The sequence below is a fragment of the Phoenix dactylifera genome, chromosome 14, assembly GCF_009389715.1.
Source record: "Phoenix dactylifera cultivar Barhee BC4 chromosome 14, palm_55x_up_171113_PBpolish2nd_filt_p, whole genome shotgun sequence".
In the NCBI taxonomy this organism is placed as follows: Eukaryota; Viridiplantae; Streptophyta; class Magnoliopsida; order Arecales; family Arecaceae; genus Phoenix; species Phoenix dactylifera.
The window spans coordinates 24294766-24309409 of NC_052405.1; the positions used below are offsets into that span (position 1 = coordinate 24294766).

General features: G+C 41.0%; 1 long non-coding RNA gene across 1 annotated transcript; it reads left to right on the forward strand.

Moving 5' to 3' along the window:
- Positions 1-612: 612 nt before the first annotated feature.
- Positions 613-10347, forward strand: LOC120113106. Its single transcript, XR_005514960.1, has 2 exons — positions 613-1034; positions 10186-10347. It is a non-coding gene; the product is annotated as an uncharacterized LOC120113106 (long non-coding RNA).
- The last annotated feature ends 4297 nt before the right edge of the window (positions 10348-14644 follow it).

Genomic DNA, 14644 nt, shown 5'->3' on the forward strand with positions numbered 1-14644 from the left:
ACCCAAAGTCCCTTTTCATACAATCCAGTTTACATCCACACATCAATTCATTTATATTTATTTCCGGCTTTAAACTAACCACAGTCACGTTTCCAGCCGTGACGGGGCAACCAATATCACATAGTTAGTTTAGAGCACTACATCCATCAGTCCAATTATGTAGGTGTAAGTTATGCGCATGCACGCATCCATCATAATACCAACCACAAGCGAATACAATCATAATATCAACCACAAGCCAACACAATCAAAATATAATTTAATATAAAACTATTTTTGATTTATGTGGATTATAGCATATCATACATATCTAAGTATAAAAATATTATATAATGCAGGATTGGCGTACAAGGATCCTTACCCTTTATTGAAAACTCAGACAACTAATCACCCGCCCTCACGGCGATCTATGAACCGGGATGCGCAGAACCCTGCTCAACGTCCTCTCGTCCAACATATTGTTCCCCTACAGAACCAAGTTATTATTAAAAATTATCCAAGACATATAAAAATCCAAAACTCCCTATGGATCCTCTTAAGGGTCCACCAGTATCTAACACCCCAGGATTAACCATTAGTCCATGATTTCCCTGAAAACAAAGCAATAAAAGAGAGCAATTAGAGAGGGAGAAAAACAAACAATTGTTCTCTCTCTCTCTCTTTCTTTCTTCCTCCCGTCAACAAAATATCAAGAAGAGAGAGTTGGCTCTCTCTCTCTCTCTCTCTCTCTTCCTTCCTTCTTGACGGAAAGGGGAGAAGGGGGCTCGGCCGTAGGTGGCCCACGGCCGGCGACGCTCCATGGTCGTCGGTCTGTGGCGTGCCGGTGGTGCCACGCCCGGCGACGGCGGGCCGGCCGGAACGGAAGAGGAGAAGGCCGAACCGGCTCGGCTTCTCCATCATTTCGGAGGCTTTCCGGCCTCATTCCCAAAGAAGCAAGGGCCAAAAACGAAGAAGGAGGAGAAGAAGGTGCTCACCTTGCCTCCGGCGAGGTCCTCCCGACCGGATTGACGGCAACCGCGTCGATTCCTCCCGCGGTAAGGAAGAACTCCAATCTCCCTTTTCTTTTTTTTTCTTTTTTTTTTTTTGTGTGTGTGGAAGGGCTCTCGGTTGATGCCCTAGGAAGAGAGGGAGGAGATTTTGGTAGGGTTTTATCACCCTATAACTCCCTCCGGTGGATTCGGGAGGAGAGGAAAAACTTCCGAAACAGGGGAGGGAGGAATTTCAATCGGGAGACTCCCTCCCCTTTGCATGTGTTGGGCCGCCCTTGCTCAAAGGCTGGCCCAACTCAAATGTGGGCCTTCACATCATGTTTCTTTTCTCATGGCTTGGTGAGTCACTTTATGCTTGTCTTCCTTTCCTCTTCTCTCATCTCCCACCATTTTCTTCCTGTGTATTATTTTCATGGAAATCTTTCTTTTCTTTGGGAATTGCTTTCTGGCTTTGGGTTTTTGGTAGTTTTATGTTCACCTTTTGTTTTTCTGGTGTTTTTTTCATTAAAGGTCCTCGCGTGTTACTCGTGTGTTTCCTGACCAACTTGTTTGTTTTTTTTTGGTATAGTTTTTTATGAATTCCCTAGGCATTCTTATGTTCTACTGAGTTTCTGTTTTTTCTTTCATTGATCAATATTGATTTTTTTTCTTTTTGTGCCAAATTCTTGATTCACCTTTTTAATTGCTTCCTGTTTTACTGCCTCTTGTTCTGTATTTTGAGATCTAGAATTCTAGATGATCATGATATTTAAGTTTGAGGCTTTTGTACGAAGTCCGCACTGATCATGTATACCTTGACTTAAGTCTTATACATGTTGTAAATTGAGACCAAATAAATTTTCTGCCTCTATGGGTATATTATATTGTACTATTTTCTTCAAGTCCAGATTGGTTACCCTTATTCTTAACTATTAGTATTTCTGAGGCCTTCTTTATCAAGAGTTCTGTTAAGGGTCATATGATCATAGTGGTTAATCTAATTGCTCAAGTTTATTTATTTATCAATTCATTTGTACATACCAAGTTGTAAACTTTGACTGACATCTAGGATATTCCTGAGAAATCTCTCTGGGTCCTAGAGATTTGGTTGTTGTTATTGCAACAGCTCCCATATGTGTACTTTTTTGCAAGTTCAGAAAGTTTTCAAAATTTGGAACTCTGTTTGCAGCTGCAATCTTGGCGCATGTCAACTTTGATTTTTGCAACTACAAAATTTTTATACTATATTTTATTGAAAATATGTGTGGTCTGTGTGATCCTCCTGATGGTTCATAACTACTGGTGCAAATTACTCAAGTAGGATTATTAAATTTTGGACTTCAAATTGCATCCCTTCATTAAGGAAACTGTGTAGTTTTGTTTACCGCTATTGGAGACAACTAGTATCAGTACCTGAAGGCTGTTCATAGTATTTTGATATCTGTTGGTGGCTTAATAAAATCTTGTTATCAGTCTCAATGTCATAATTGTGGCTAGAGGAACAATAGGTGCATTCCATGCTTATTATGCAGAGAAATCCTGAGGTGTATACCTTCCCATGAGGGGAATGAATTGGAGTTTATGAATTTGACATACAAGTATATGATATGAATTTGGATATCAGCGGTTTAAGCTAAAACTCGTGTAGGTTTATCTATTTTACGTTTGTAATGTTGGCTGGATCAATATAGACATTATACCAACCAAATGGTTAGGATCCTTTTACACTAATTCATATGCAAATGTTTGGGGAAAGGTAACCAAATACATGGTGCACAGTTGGTGATCGGTAATGGAAACACTAGTAGAAAACCTATACACAACATAGAACTGCTTAATGCCATCTTCCTTCTAGTTTTAGCTCTGGTGCATCCACCACTTGAAAAAGTGGACATGCAGCCAAATACATTTGCACCTGAAGATTTTCCTTCTCATATTTTTTTACACAAATACCAACAGCAGTTGGCATTTAGAGGTACCTTATTAGCAGCAGCAATATGCTATCCTTCTCTTGAGCTAGTTTCAGGTAGGCTGATTGTGAGATACGGGAGACCCGTTCTTCTTTTGGGAAGAACCGGAACAGAGGATCGCGATTGCGATCCTCTCCGGCTCCTCCGAGGCCGAATGATATCCCGCGGCACCCCCCCTCCGGTCTATCCGCGGCCAATCAGCGGCCGCGGATTCCGCTCGACCACCGCGATTTTCACGGCGGAGAGCCATTACAAGGGGGTGATAAAAACCCCCATTCCCTTCCCCTAGGGCCACCTCCGAACCTCCTCCCTCTCTCCCTCTCCTCCCCCTCCTCCCTCTCCTTCCTCGGCTCTTGCCTCCCGAGTGGCCGGTGCCGCCCAATCACCATCCGAATCACCTTCGCCACCTTCTCCTGTTCCGAGATCCATCCCCTCGGTTCCGAACACTGCCGCCGCCGCCGCTTGACTGCCGGATCGAGCATCCGCGATCGAGATCTCCCTTTTGCCGCCTCCGTCGACCGGCGGTAAGCCTTATCTTCTTGCTATTCATTCTCTTGCCAAAGAAGCTTTGAGATTTTCTGTTTCGGCTCCATTAACCGAGACCGTTCTCAGTTGATTCTTGACCCCGGCCACCGTAACGGCCGCCGACCACTACTGCGGCCGGCTGGTCGTCGACCGGGCGACGGCCTTTCGCCGCCTAGGCCGGCCACCCAGCCGGCCCTTCCCTCTTCCTCCCGGCTCCCTTCTTCTTTCCTTCATGGAAGGGCTTGGGAAGAAGAAGCCCATCGTGGGTTGAACTGGGCCAATGTTGGGCCCTGTCCATTGCAGGGCCAACTTGGGCCCAGTCCGGCCCGGTCGGGCAATGCCTTTTGTGGGCCCAACTTGGGCCTAGTTTAAATCCGAAAATCCGAAACCCGAAATCCAAAACCCAGAATCCGAAATCTGGAACCCGAAACCCAAACCCGAAACCCAAACCTGTTTGGCCAATAAATGGAATTTTGCAGTTAAGCCCTTGACAATATATGAGTTCACAAAAGAGTCCTCTGCAATTTATGTCTCATCCTTATAGGAAAGATTTATTACATAAAGGTCCTCAAATATATTTGTTTGGTCCCTTTACTCAAGTTTTATTATAGAACAATATCCTGTAATTAAGTATTAGTCCCTATAATAAATTTTATTGCATAAATAATCCATTTAGAGGCCAACTTTGGGGGCCCTATTGGGCCGAGTCTAGCGGGCCCATTAGGCCGTATCCGATGTGGGCCCTATCGGGCCATGCCTACTATGGGCCAACTCTGAGCCCTGTTGGGCTGTCTCCAATAGTATTAGTTTTAGTTTTGCTTAGCTCCGAAATTAACAAAGGAATTAATTAAATTTAAACAGGTGAACCTGATCCGTCTACCTGAAGTAGGAGTTAAGCGAGAAGAGGTAAGTAACTTAATGCTTCAAAGTGCATTTTTCTAAATTATTTGGTAAAATAATTATTAGTGGATTAAATTTCAAAATATGTCTTGTACTTAGTAAAATAGGTCTGGAATATTAAATTTTATTTGAAATTTTAGAAAAATTTTCACCGCACTATTTGCTGCTGCATGCTTGACTTCAAAATTTTCGACTGCGGTCGCCTATGCTTTGAAATCCGTAAACTATGACTAGGCAAGTTATGAAATCTGTTTCTATATATATGCATTCTCAACATGGCTATGATCTGTTCTTTTTTGTTCTGTCCCCGCCAATGGGGATTATACGTTGGACGTATCGACTTGTAATCTGTGAGGAACCGGTTTCGACACCGCGCCACCGGTGATTAGAATAGTGGATTTGGACACCGGCTGCCATCGGGTGGGTAAATATAGTGGATTTGGCACTTTTGTGTAACACCGGCTGCGATCGGTGGGTAAATATAGTGGATTTGACACTTTTGTGCAACACCGGCTACCATCGGTGGATAAAAATAGTGGATTTGGCACCTTGTGCAACCCATGCCACTAAGATACGTGGCCATAGCCTATTTGTGTTGGAATTCTGGTATCAGAGTTTTTGTAAAAATGATAATAAGTTTCGAAAAAAAATGCTGACTTGTGATTTAAATTTTCAGTCATTATTTTGTGTTTTGATTTATCATCTGATATGCTCTGACCCTACTTTGGGGTATTTTGTTACTTACTGGGCTAGTGTAGTTCATTATCTTGTTTTCTCTATTTTTCAGATCTAGAGATTTCATCGCACGGGATTGAGGAGTGCACTATTATTCCTTCAGTTATTAGCATTTTAGATTAGTTTGAACATTTGAATTATGTTGGCAAATGTTATTTTGAAATTTTGTATGACTGCTTTTGAACAACTTAAATAATTATGTCATCTTTAGACATCTGTGATTGCTTCGATATGATCAGCTGCCTTGCACGCCTGTGCGGCCCGCCGTGCGGGCATGCGGCGTCTACCGCACTTCGGGCTCGGGGCATGACAGATTTGGTGGTATCAGAGCGGACTCGGCCCATAATCTATGTGGACTAGGGGACAATGCAGCACGGATCCATTAGGGCTAACCATGAGCCAATCGTGGTGTTTGTTATTAAATTTGAATGGATTTAAACCCTTAGCCTGATGAGGACGTCAGGGCTTGAATGGGAGGAGTATGTGAGAACCCGTGCGGGCGTGTGTTTAGTCCCACATCGGTTAGATCTTGGGTACTTATACAGGATCAAGGAACCCAAATAATACCTTCCGGTTAGCCATTTTGGGTGAGGTCCTAAGATCACTAGGGATCGTAATTGAAACAGTCATATTTGAGCCTAAGTTTTAGGATTCTTAGGATTCGTTGGAAAGGTTGAGAGATGGGTAGGAGCTAGACAAGGGAATAATGTTACTTTGTTTTTGCTAATTATTTTGTATTATTCTGTTTGATATTTGTCTATTTTATTGAATCAGAATGCCGCCTTGCCATGTCCGTAGTCGGAATCAGATGGTTGGGGGCTCTCGGGGTAGAGTCCCTACTAACCAAGTGGCCGCGGCATCTCAAAGCCCGAGGCCCCAGAATGAGGCCTCTGGAAGTCACCCAGAAAGAGGGGCTGGTCAACCAACAATGACTCCAGAAATTTTCGCCGAGAATCAAATCCAGGTCTTCGAACTGATTGAGGAGGTCGTCGGGTTAGTACGCCAATAGAGACAACAACCACAGCAACCAGTCCAGCAGGATGTTGCTCCTCCTGAGCAAAGGAGTGTAGCGGAATTCAAGAAAATGACTCCTTCGGCTTTTAAAGGCACCACTAGTCCTCAAGAGGCCGAAGCTTGGATAGATGAAATGGAGAAAGCCTTCAGGACAATGGAATGCACTGATGAAGAGAAGGTCAAATTTGCCATCTATATGCTTTAGGACCGAGCTCATCATTGGTGGAAGTTAGTGGAGCGCACATTAGCACACGAGCATGAGACATTTATCTGGCAGAGATTTTGTACAGCCTTCTACTCCAAGTATTTCCCCTCTAGTCACCTGAGGGAGCTAGAGAGCGAATTTCTCAATCTGAATCAAGGAACTATGACTGTGGATAAGTATGAGGCAGAGTTAGATATGCTATCTCGGTTTGTTTCCACCCTCGTCATGGATGCAGAGTCCCGGATGAGGAGTTTTGAAGAAGGATTGAAGCCTCACTTACGTCGGGGTTTGGCCGCAGTGCACTCAACAAACTATGATGACCTGGTAGACAGAGCCAAGAATATGGAAATTGTGTGGAAGGAAACACAAGATACAAAAGATAGAATACAAAAGAAGAGGAGCAGAGATGATGATACTCATAGTGGATAGAATTCTAGCAGAACAGCGAAATCTTGTAATAGATCTTGGCAATCAGAAAAACAGGGATTTTATGGAGCGACTATTCAACAAGACCAGTCTAAATGTGAAGCATGTGGAGGTGCCCATAAGACAGAACTCTGTAGACGATTATCTGGCGCCTATTTCTGATGTGGCCAACAGGGTCATAAGATAGCAGAGTGCCCTCGCAATCGGCAAGTATCACAATTAGTTTAGAGGCCCCAAGCTACAGGGACCCAATAAGTACAAGCTTCTCCTGCTCTGGTTTAGTCGGCTCAGCCTTCTTCTCCTAAGCAGCAGATAGGAGGGAGACCGCGCACACAGGGTCATATTTACGCACTGACTCAGCAGGATGCTTAGGCATCCAATACTATGGTGTTAGGTACACTATCGGTTGCTTCTATTTATGCTCATATATTGTTTGATTTTGGTGCTACACATTCCTTTGTGTCATCGGCATTTGTGCGAAAACATGACCAACCTTGTGTGTCGTTAGAGTATGATCTGCATGTTAGCACCCCTACTGGGAGTGGGATGAATGGTAATCAGGTCTGCAAGACTTGTCTAGTTCAGATAGTAGGTAGGGAACTTGCTTGCTGATTTGATAGTTTTAGATATACATGACTTTGACATAATTCTCAGAATGGACTGGTTAGCGTCACATTTCACTACCATTAACTGCCATGAAAGAAAAAGGGGTAAACTTTCAGATCCCTGGAGACACTGAATTTAGCTTCTTAGGTAGTAGTGCTTATACTTCTCCTCGAGTTGTCTCTGCTATGCATATTAGCGGCTACTCAAAAAGGAGAGTTTGGCATATATTGCCACAGTAGTTGACACCGATAGATCAAAAAATGGAAGATATTCCAGCAGTAAATGAATACTCGTATCCATTATTTTCGATAGGGAAACTTAGTCCGCGCTTTGTGGGTCCCTTCGAAATTCTAAAAAGAGTTGGAACTATTGCATACAAACTTGCACTTCCACTATCACACTCTGGAGTTCATATGTGTTTTATGTTTTCATGTTAAGAAAGTATGTTCCAGATACGAGCCATGTGGTAGAAATGGCTCCTTTGTAGCTTAGAGAAGACTTGACACATCCTGAGCAGCCTGTACATGTGGTTGATGGAAAGAACAAGTATTAAAAAGACGCACAATTCCTTATGTCAAGACCTAGTGGAGCAATCACTCAGAATGTGAGGCTACATTGGAACTGGAGGACGAGATGAAGGAAAAATATCCGGACTTTTTTGCAAGCTAAGGTATGTTAAATTTCGAGGACGAAATTTTACTAAGAGGGAGAGAATGTGAGATACGGGCTGAAGTCGGCTCTTCTTTTGGGAAGAACCGGAACAGAGGATCGCGATTGCCATCCTCTCCGACTCCTCCGAGGCCGATTGAGGCGAAGGCGCCGCGGGTATCCCGCGGCACCCCCCCTCGGGTCCATCCGCAAGCCAATCCACGGCCGCGGATTTCGCTCGACCGCTGCGATTTTCGCGGCGGAGAGCCATTACAAGGGGGTGATAAAAACCCCCATTCCGTTCCCCTAGGGCCACCTCCGAACCTCCTCCCTCTCTCCCTCTCCTCCCCTCCTCCCTCTCCTTCCTCGGCTCTTGCCTCCCGAGTGGCCGGTGCCGCCCGATCACCGTCCAAATCGATCCCCTTTGCCACCTTCCCCTGTTCCGAGATCCATCCCATCGGTTCCGAACACTGCCGCCGCCGTCGCTGGACTGCCGGATCGAGCAACCACGACCGAGATCCCCTTTCTGCCGCCTCCGTCGACCGCCGGTAAGCCTCTTCTTCTTGCTATTCATTCTCTTGCCAAAGAAGCTTTGCGATTTTCTATTTTGGCCCCATGAACCGAGACCGTTCTCGGTTTATTCTTGACCCCGGCCACCGTAACGACCGCCGACCGCCGCTGCGGCCGGCTGGTCGTCGACCGGGCGATGGCCTCTGGCCACCTAGGCCGGCCACCCGGCCGGCCCTTCCCTCTTCCACCCGGCTCCCTTCTTCTTCCCTTCGTGGAAGGGCTTGGGAAGAAGAAGCCCATCGTGGGCTGAACCAAGCCAACGTTGGGCCCTGCCCATTGCAGGGCCAACTTGGGCCCAGTCCGGCCCGGTCGGGCAATGCCCTTTGTGGGCCCAACTTGGGCCTAGTTCAAATCCGAAAATCCAAAAATCCAAAACCCGAAATCCGGAACCCATAACCCAAAATCTGGAACCTGAAACTCGAAAGCCGAAACCCGAAACCCAAACACGTTTGGCCAATAAATGAAATTTTACAGTTAAGCCCTTGACAGTATATAAGTTCACAAAAGAGTCTTCTGCAATTTATGTCTGATCCCTATAAGAAAGATTTATTACATAAAGGTCCTCAAATATATTTATTTGGTCCCTTTACTCAAAATTTATTATAGAGCAGTACTCTGTAATTAAGTATTAGTCCCTATAATAAATTTTATTGCATAAATAATCCATTTAGAGGCCAACTTTGGGGGCCCTATTGGGCCGAATCTATGCGGGCCCATTGGGCCGTATCCGATGTGGGCCCTATCGGGCCATGCCCATTATGGGCCAACTCTGGGTCCTGTTGGACCGTGTCCAATAGTATTAGTTTTAGTTTTGCTTAGCTCCAAAATTAACAAAGAAATTAATTAAATTTAAACAGGTGAACCTGATCCGCCTACCTGAAGTAAGAGTTAAACGAGAAGAGGTAAGTAAATTAATGCTTCAAAGTGCATTTCTCTAAATTATTTGGTAAAATAATTATTAGTGGATTAAATTTCGAAATATGTTTTTGTATTTAGTAAAATGGGTCTGGCATGTTGAATTTTATTTGAAAATTATGCTCTAAAATCCATAAACTATGACTGGGCAATTTATGAAATCTGTTTTTATATATATGCAATCTCAGCATGTCTATGATCTGTTTTGTTCTATTTGGCCCCGCCAATGGGGATTATACGTTGGACCTGTCGACTTGTAATTTGTGAGGAATCGGTTTTCGACACCGCGCCACCGGTGATTATAATAGTGGATTTGGACACCGGCTGCCATCGGTGGGTAAATATAGTGGATTTGGCATTTTTGTGCAACACCGGCTGCCATCGGTGGGTAAATATAGTGGATTTGACACTTTTGTGCAACATCGGCTGTCATCGGTGGATAAAAATAGTGGATTTGGCACCTTGTGCAACTCATGCCACTGGGTTACGTGGCCATAGCATGTTTGTGTTGGGATTCTAGTATCAGAGTTTTTGTAAAAATGATAATAAGTTTCGAAAAAAAAATATGCTTACTTGTGATTTAAATTTTCAGTCATTATTTTGTGTTTTGATTTATCATTTGATATGCTCTGACCCCACTTTTGGGTATTTTGTTACTTACTTGGCTAGTGTAGCTCATTATCTTGTTTTCTCTATTTTTCAGATTCAGAGACTTGATCGTACGGGATTGGGGAGTGCGCTATTATTCCTTCAGTTTTTAGCATTTTAGATTAGTCTGAACATTTGAATTATGTTGGCAAATGTTATTTTAAAATTTTGTAAGACTGCTTTTGAACAATTTAAATAATTATGTCATCTTTAAGCATTTGTGATTGCTTCGATATGATCAGCTGTCTTGCACGCCTGTGCGGCCCGCCATGCGAGCGTGCGGCGTCTGCCGCGCTCCGGGCTCGGGGCGTGACATTGATGCCCTGGTTTTTCATTTGGTTTGTTTTTTGCTGGCCTTTCAGGTGTATCCCCTGAGTAAGTCCCATCTTGCTGATGCACTTGAGTATTCTTACCATTTGGCATGAAGGGCTCCTAAAAGGCATGTTAGATATTCACAATCATTCAACATTCAAAATACATGCATGCATATACATCTGTATGTGGGGTCTGGCTGCAGGCATTTTGCTTGTGCATGCGCATAAGCACATGTTCTAGCATGAGCTTGATGCATTCGGTGCTGCAGATAAAAAAGACAATGATAGGTCTTCTATTAAGCTAGGTGAAGATTTAAATATTTCAGGGTCACATTAAAGGTTTATAGATAGCACATTGTAAATATATAACTTCGTCGTATCAGCATTCTATAAGGTCTTCTATAGTTTCGTCATATAGTTTGCGTTTTAGTTATCATCTGCAATTTCTCCTCTCCCCTCCCACCCCTCTTTGTACTGATTTCATTGCCTTAGTGAAATATTTGATGGGTTCTTTGCAATATTTGCTTAAAAAAGTAAGTAAATAGAGGTCTTCATGAGAGATGCAAGGGAGCTCTTTTATTAATTATTCAATGTGGAATTGAAGGATTTTTCTTTGTAGGGTACCAAGTTTTGACAGATTCAAGAGGAGCACTTCTTAAAATTTAGTCAGTTTGATCGAAAGGATTTAATTATATTCTTTTCCCATTTCAGGGCAGCACCATGCTCGCAGGGTGAAAAATTGCCACAACAAAACTTATAACATATTTTCAGTAAGTTGCAGGGAAATATATCAACAACGACAAGTTACATCATGCTCCTTTGCTTAAGGTAAATGGGTTCTAAATTACTCTTACTATATACCTTCACCATACTTTTATCTTAACAGTTTTATTGTATGATTTATTTTTATAAACTTATCTTTTTGGTTGATTTGTTGCATATTATTGAATATGAATTTCTATTTGCAGGAAGGAAATAAAGTTATGTTAAAGAGTTCCAGAATGCCTCATCTTGACGTGGCACTAGGAACTCATGCAAGCAAAGATCCAATTAGAAATTGGAGGGAAAAAAAATGCACTTAGGTCTCAACTTTAGGAGATGTTTATTGAGATAACAAAGGTGGATATTGAGCCTCTGGTAAGGCTTGATAGATGATATACAGATATTAGAGATGCTATTGGCGCTTATAGTGCATGGCATTCGACTTTCACATAATATACTTCATAAACTATTGGACTAATTTTTTTATATAAATTTATTTAAACAAGATATATATATTAATTTCGCTCGGAATTGGGAATAGGCCTTCCCAAATATTTCCTACTCCTTGGCTCCAAACTTTTGCTAGAGTAATATGCAACACTGATCATTTTCTTCCACAATTTATTTTCATGCGTTAGGTACTTCCACAAGACAATTGAATCCACTCATACATGGCCTTTGCCAAACACACCCTTCTGTCAACTAGGCATAATAAATTTTTACAAAGTTTACTATTTATGGGTCCAATAAAAGCAACTAGACTGCACCCTGTGTGTCTTCTTACTTTTCCTTTCTGATATAAGATTTTTTTCCCGAAGTAAGAAACCGGCACCCCAGCTACCTAGGTGTTTACTAATATGCAACACAAACAATTATTAGATGTTTATTAAATTAATATCCAATGATAAATGTTTAACCACGAGTTACTTATATATTCTAATTAGATTTTTTTTTTTTAAAGAAAAGGGATGATCTTACCAACTCAATAAATTAGCACTTACAAGAAATAAGATAGGCTAATCATAGCAGAAAGAAGCTATTCTCAAAAAGAAAGGAAAATAATGAACATATATAATTCCTTTTTCTCTCTTCTTTTATACATGGACAGCAGAAAAGTAAGCAATAAAATTGCAACAAACCGCCGAGTCACTTTTTTGAGTGACAAAATTGAAACAACTGAAGCATCTCCAAACATTCAAGCTTTTGGTGTCACCATCTACTTTGGAGATATCTTTCCAAGCATTTTTCAAGAAAAGAGTTCAGTATCTTACCACGAATTAGTGAATTGGACAGAATGTTATTGTGCGGAATAACACATAGATGGTCAATCTTGAAAATTTCATTATAAATGTGAAAGCTTCCCTAAATTTAGACAGTATACCATACTAATATTCTTGTGTAGAATGCCTTTGGTGATAAAGTAAGTTCCCGGATTCATGTTTTTCTTTTGCTACGGCTATACACTATACAAAAAAATCATCGATGTCACCCTATCTATTACTGTGTTAGGAGAAACACTTGAATCTTTAAATTCGGTGTGAGTAACGATAGCATATACATGGTGGACCCCATGAGGAACTACTGGAGCTTGCATAATGCTAGCAATTCAAGAATGATAATTGTCTGATCCTTTGATATAATTAGGCAAAAATATTTATGTATCTGTTAGCATTTTTCATAAAATATTTTCTCTTTTCTGTAACTCGACAGCACTTCAGCAGTCTAGAACAATCATAGCTCTGCATACACGAAGAGAACGTCCAGTCAATGCTAAATAGAGGTAGCATTCTGGTGCACATTGTTACCTTTCTTTTTTGCAAGCAGCTCGTGAGTATTCATGCTCTTGTTTACTGATTCCACCTTACACATGTACCTGAGAACACACGACAACCAGAGACCATGCATTGTTGGTTTCTTTTCTATCTTACCGAAGAAACTCTTATTCCCTTCTTGCATCTCCGTGATGGTAGGCCTCCCTTTCCTATCAAGGAATCCTTCTAAAGCTAAAGCCATCATCTCCTTTTGTAAGGTGTAGGGGAGAGAGAGAAAGATTTAGATCAGAAAAAAAAAAATGATAAACTGCTACTGTGCAAGAAAGTCATTGCCTCTGCAGCAGAAAAGTGTTCATGATCGGCCCTTCTTTATTCCTTTGCTTTCTCTAATCTGCAAAACAACAAGCATAAGGCACTTCTTAGTTAGAAATTTTTAGATATTTATCCCCCAGTTCTTAAAATTTGGATGTTAAGCAATAAAATTTTATTTATTAGACTTATCAGCCCTTAGACTTGCCTGCCTCTACCTAGTGATAAAATGACCTATATGGCCTCATTTATCTATCAAGTTAAGGGAGAAAGAATTTTCTTCCAGATTATACTTAAGGTTAGACACAGTCTCTTGTCAAACACACACTGTAACTATAGAAAGAAATTATTTCCTTGGCAGCAAATGAGTGTCCAAAATCTCCTCTTTTTTATTCTCTTGCATTCTTTTGTATGTACAACTATAAGCAGTGGACATTTTTTAATTAGAAATTTTTAAATATTAGTTGCTACATATTTTTTATTTGCTTAATTTCTTAAAATTTCTATATTAATCAGTAAAATTTTATTTATATGACTTGTTAGTCCTTAAATGACCTATATTTCCTCATTTGTCTAACAAGCACTACATCATGTTTCAGAAGTTCTTTGTTTATTACCCACAATATTTAATGTTAGCTATCAATTAGGAATGATAAATCCACACTTTTTTGTGATCCAAAAAGAAAGTAAGCAAACCGAGCTGTTTTGAAAAATCTAATGCTAATGGCAATAGAAGCTTTATAACCCAATTTGTACTTGGAAAAAAATATTAGGAAATATCTATTGATATAGATTGGAACTCACATAATTTTTCAATGATAAATGCTCAACCATTTGGATAAAGCATGGCAAGAAAACCTATTGTTGGAGAATAAGAAAATAATTGCCCCATTTCTGTCTCAATATCTAATTGGCATAACTCTTTAGTGGACGTGTGCACCAATGCTTTTTAATCTGTATAGCACATACCAAAACTAGTTATTTAAAAATAAAATTCTAATTTCGGCCTAGATTTCCATATATATCTGCATGGATACCTCCGGCATGAGAAAAAGAAAATATCAATCCCTTTTGTCTTGATTGATAATGACTGACAAATCAAGCACATAATATCAGTAGATTAATCAATATTTTCCAATCAAATATTTAACTCATTAAATAATGTTTAATAAATAAATATCAAATTTTATATTTAAAGTATTATTAGTTTGAGATTTATTATATTGGCTGAGATTGCGATATCCCTAACCTAAAATAAGATCTAAGATCTTAAAAAATTATGATTTTTTCAAAATTTCTCCACTTCCCAACTTGATGGAGATAATTCGAGATCTCAATTCATCTGAATCTTAGTTAT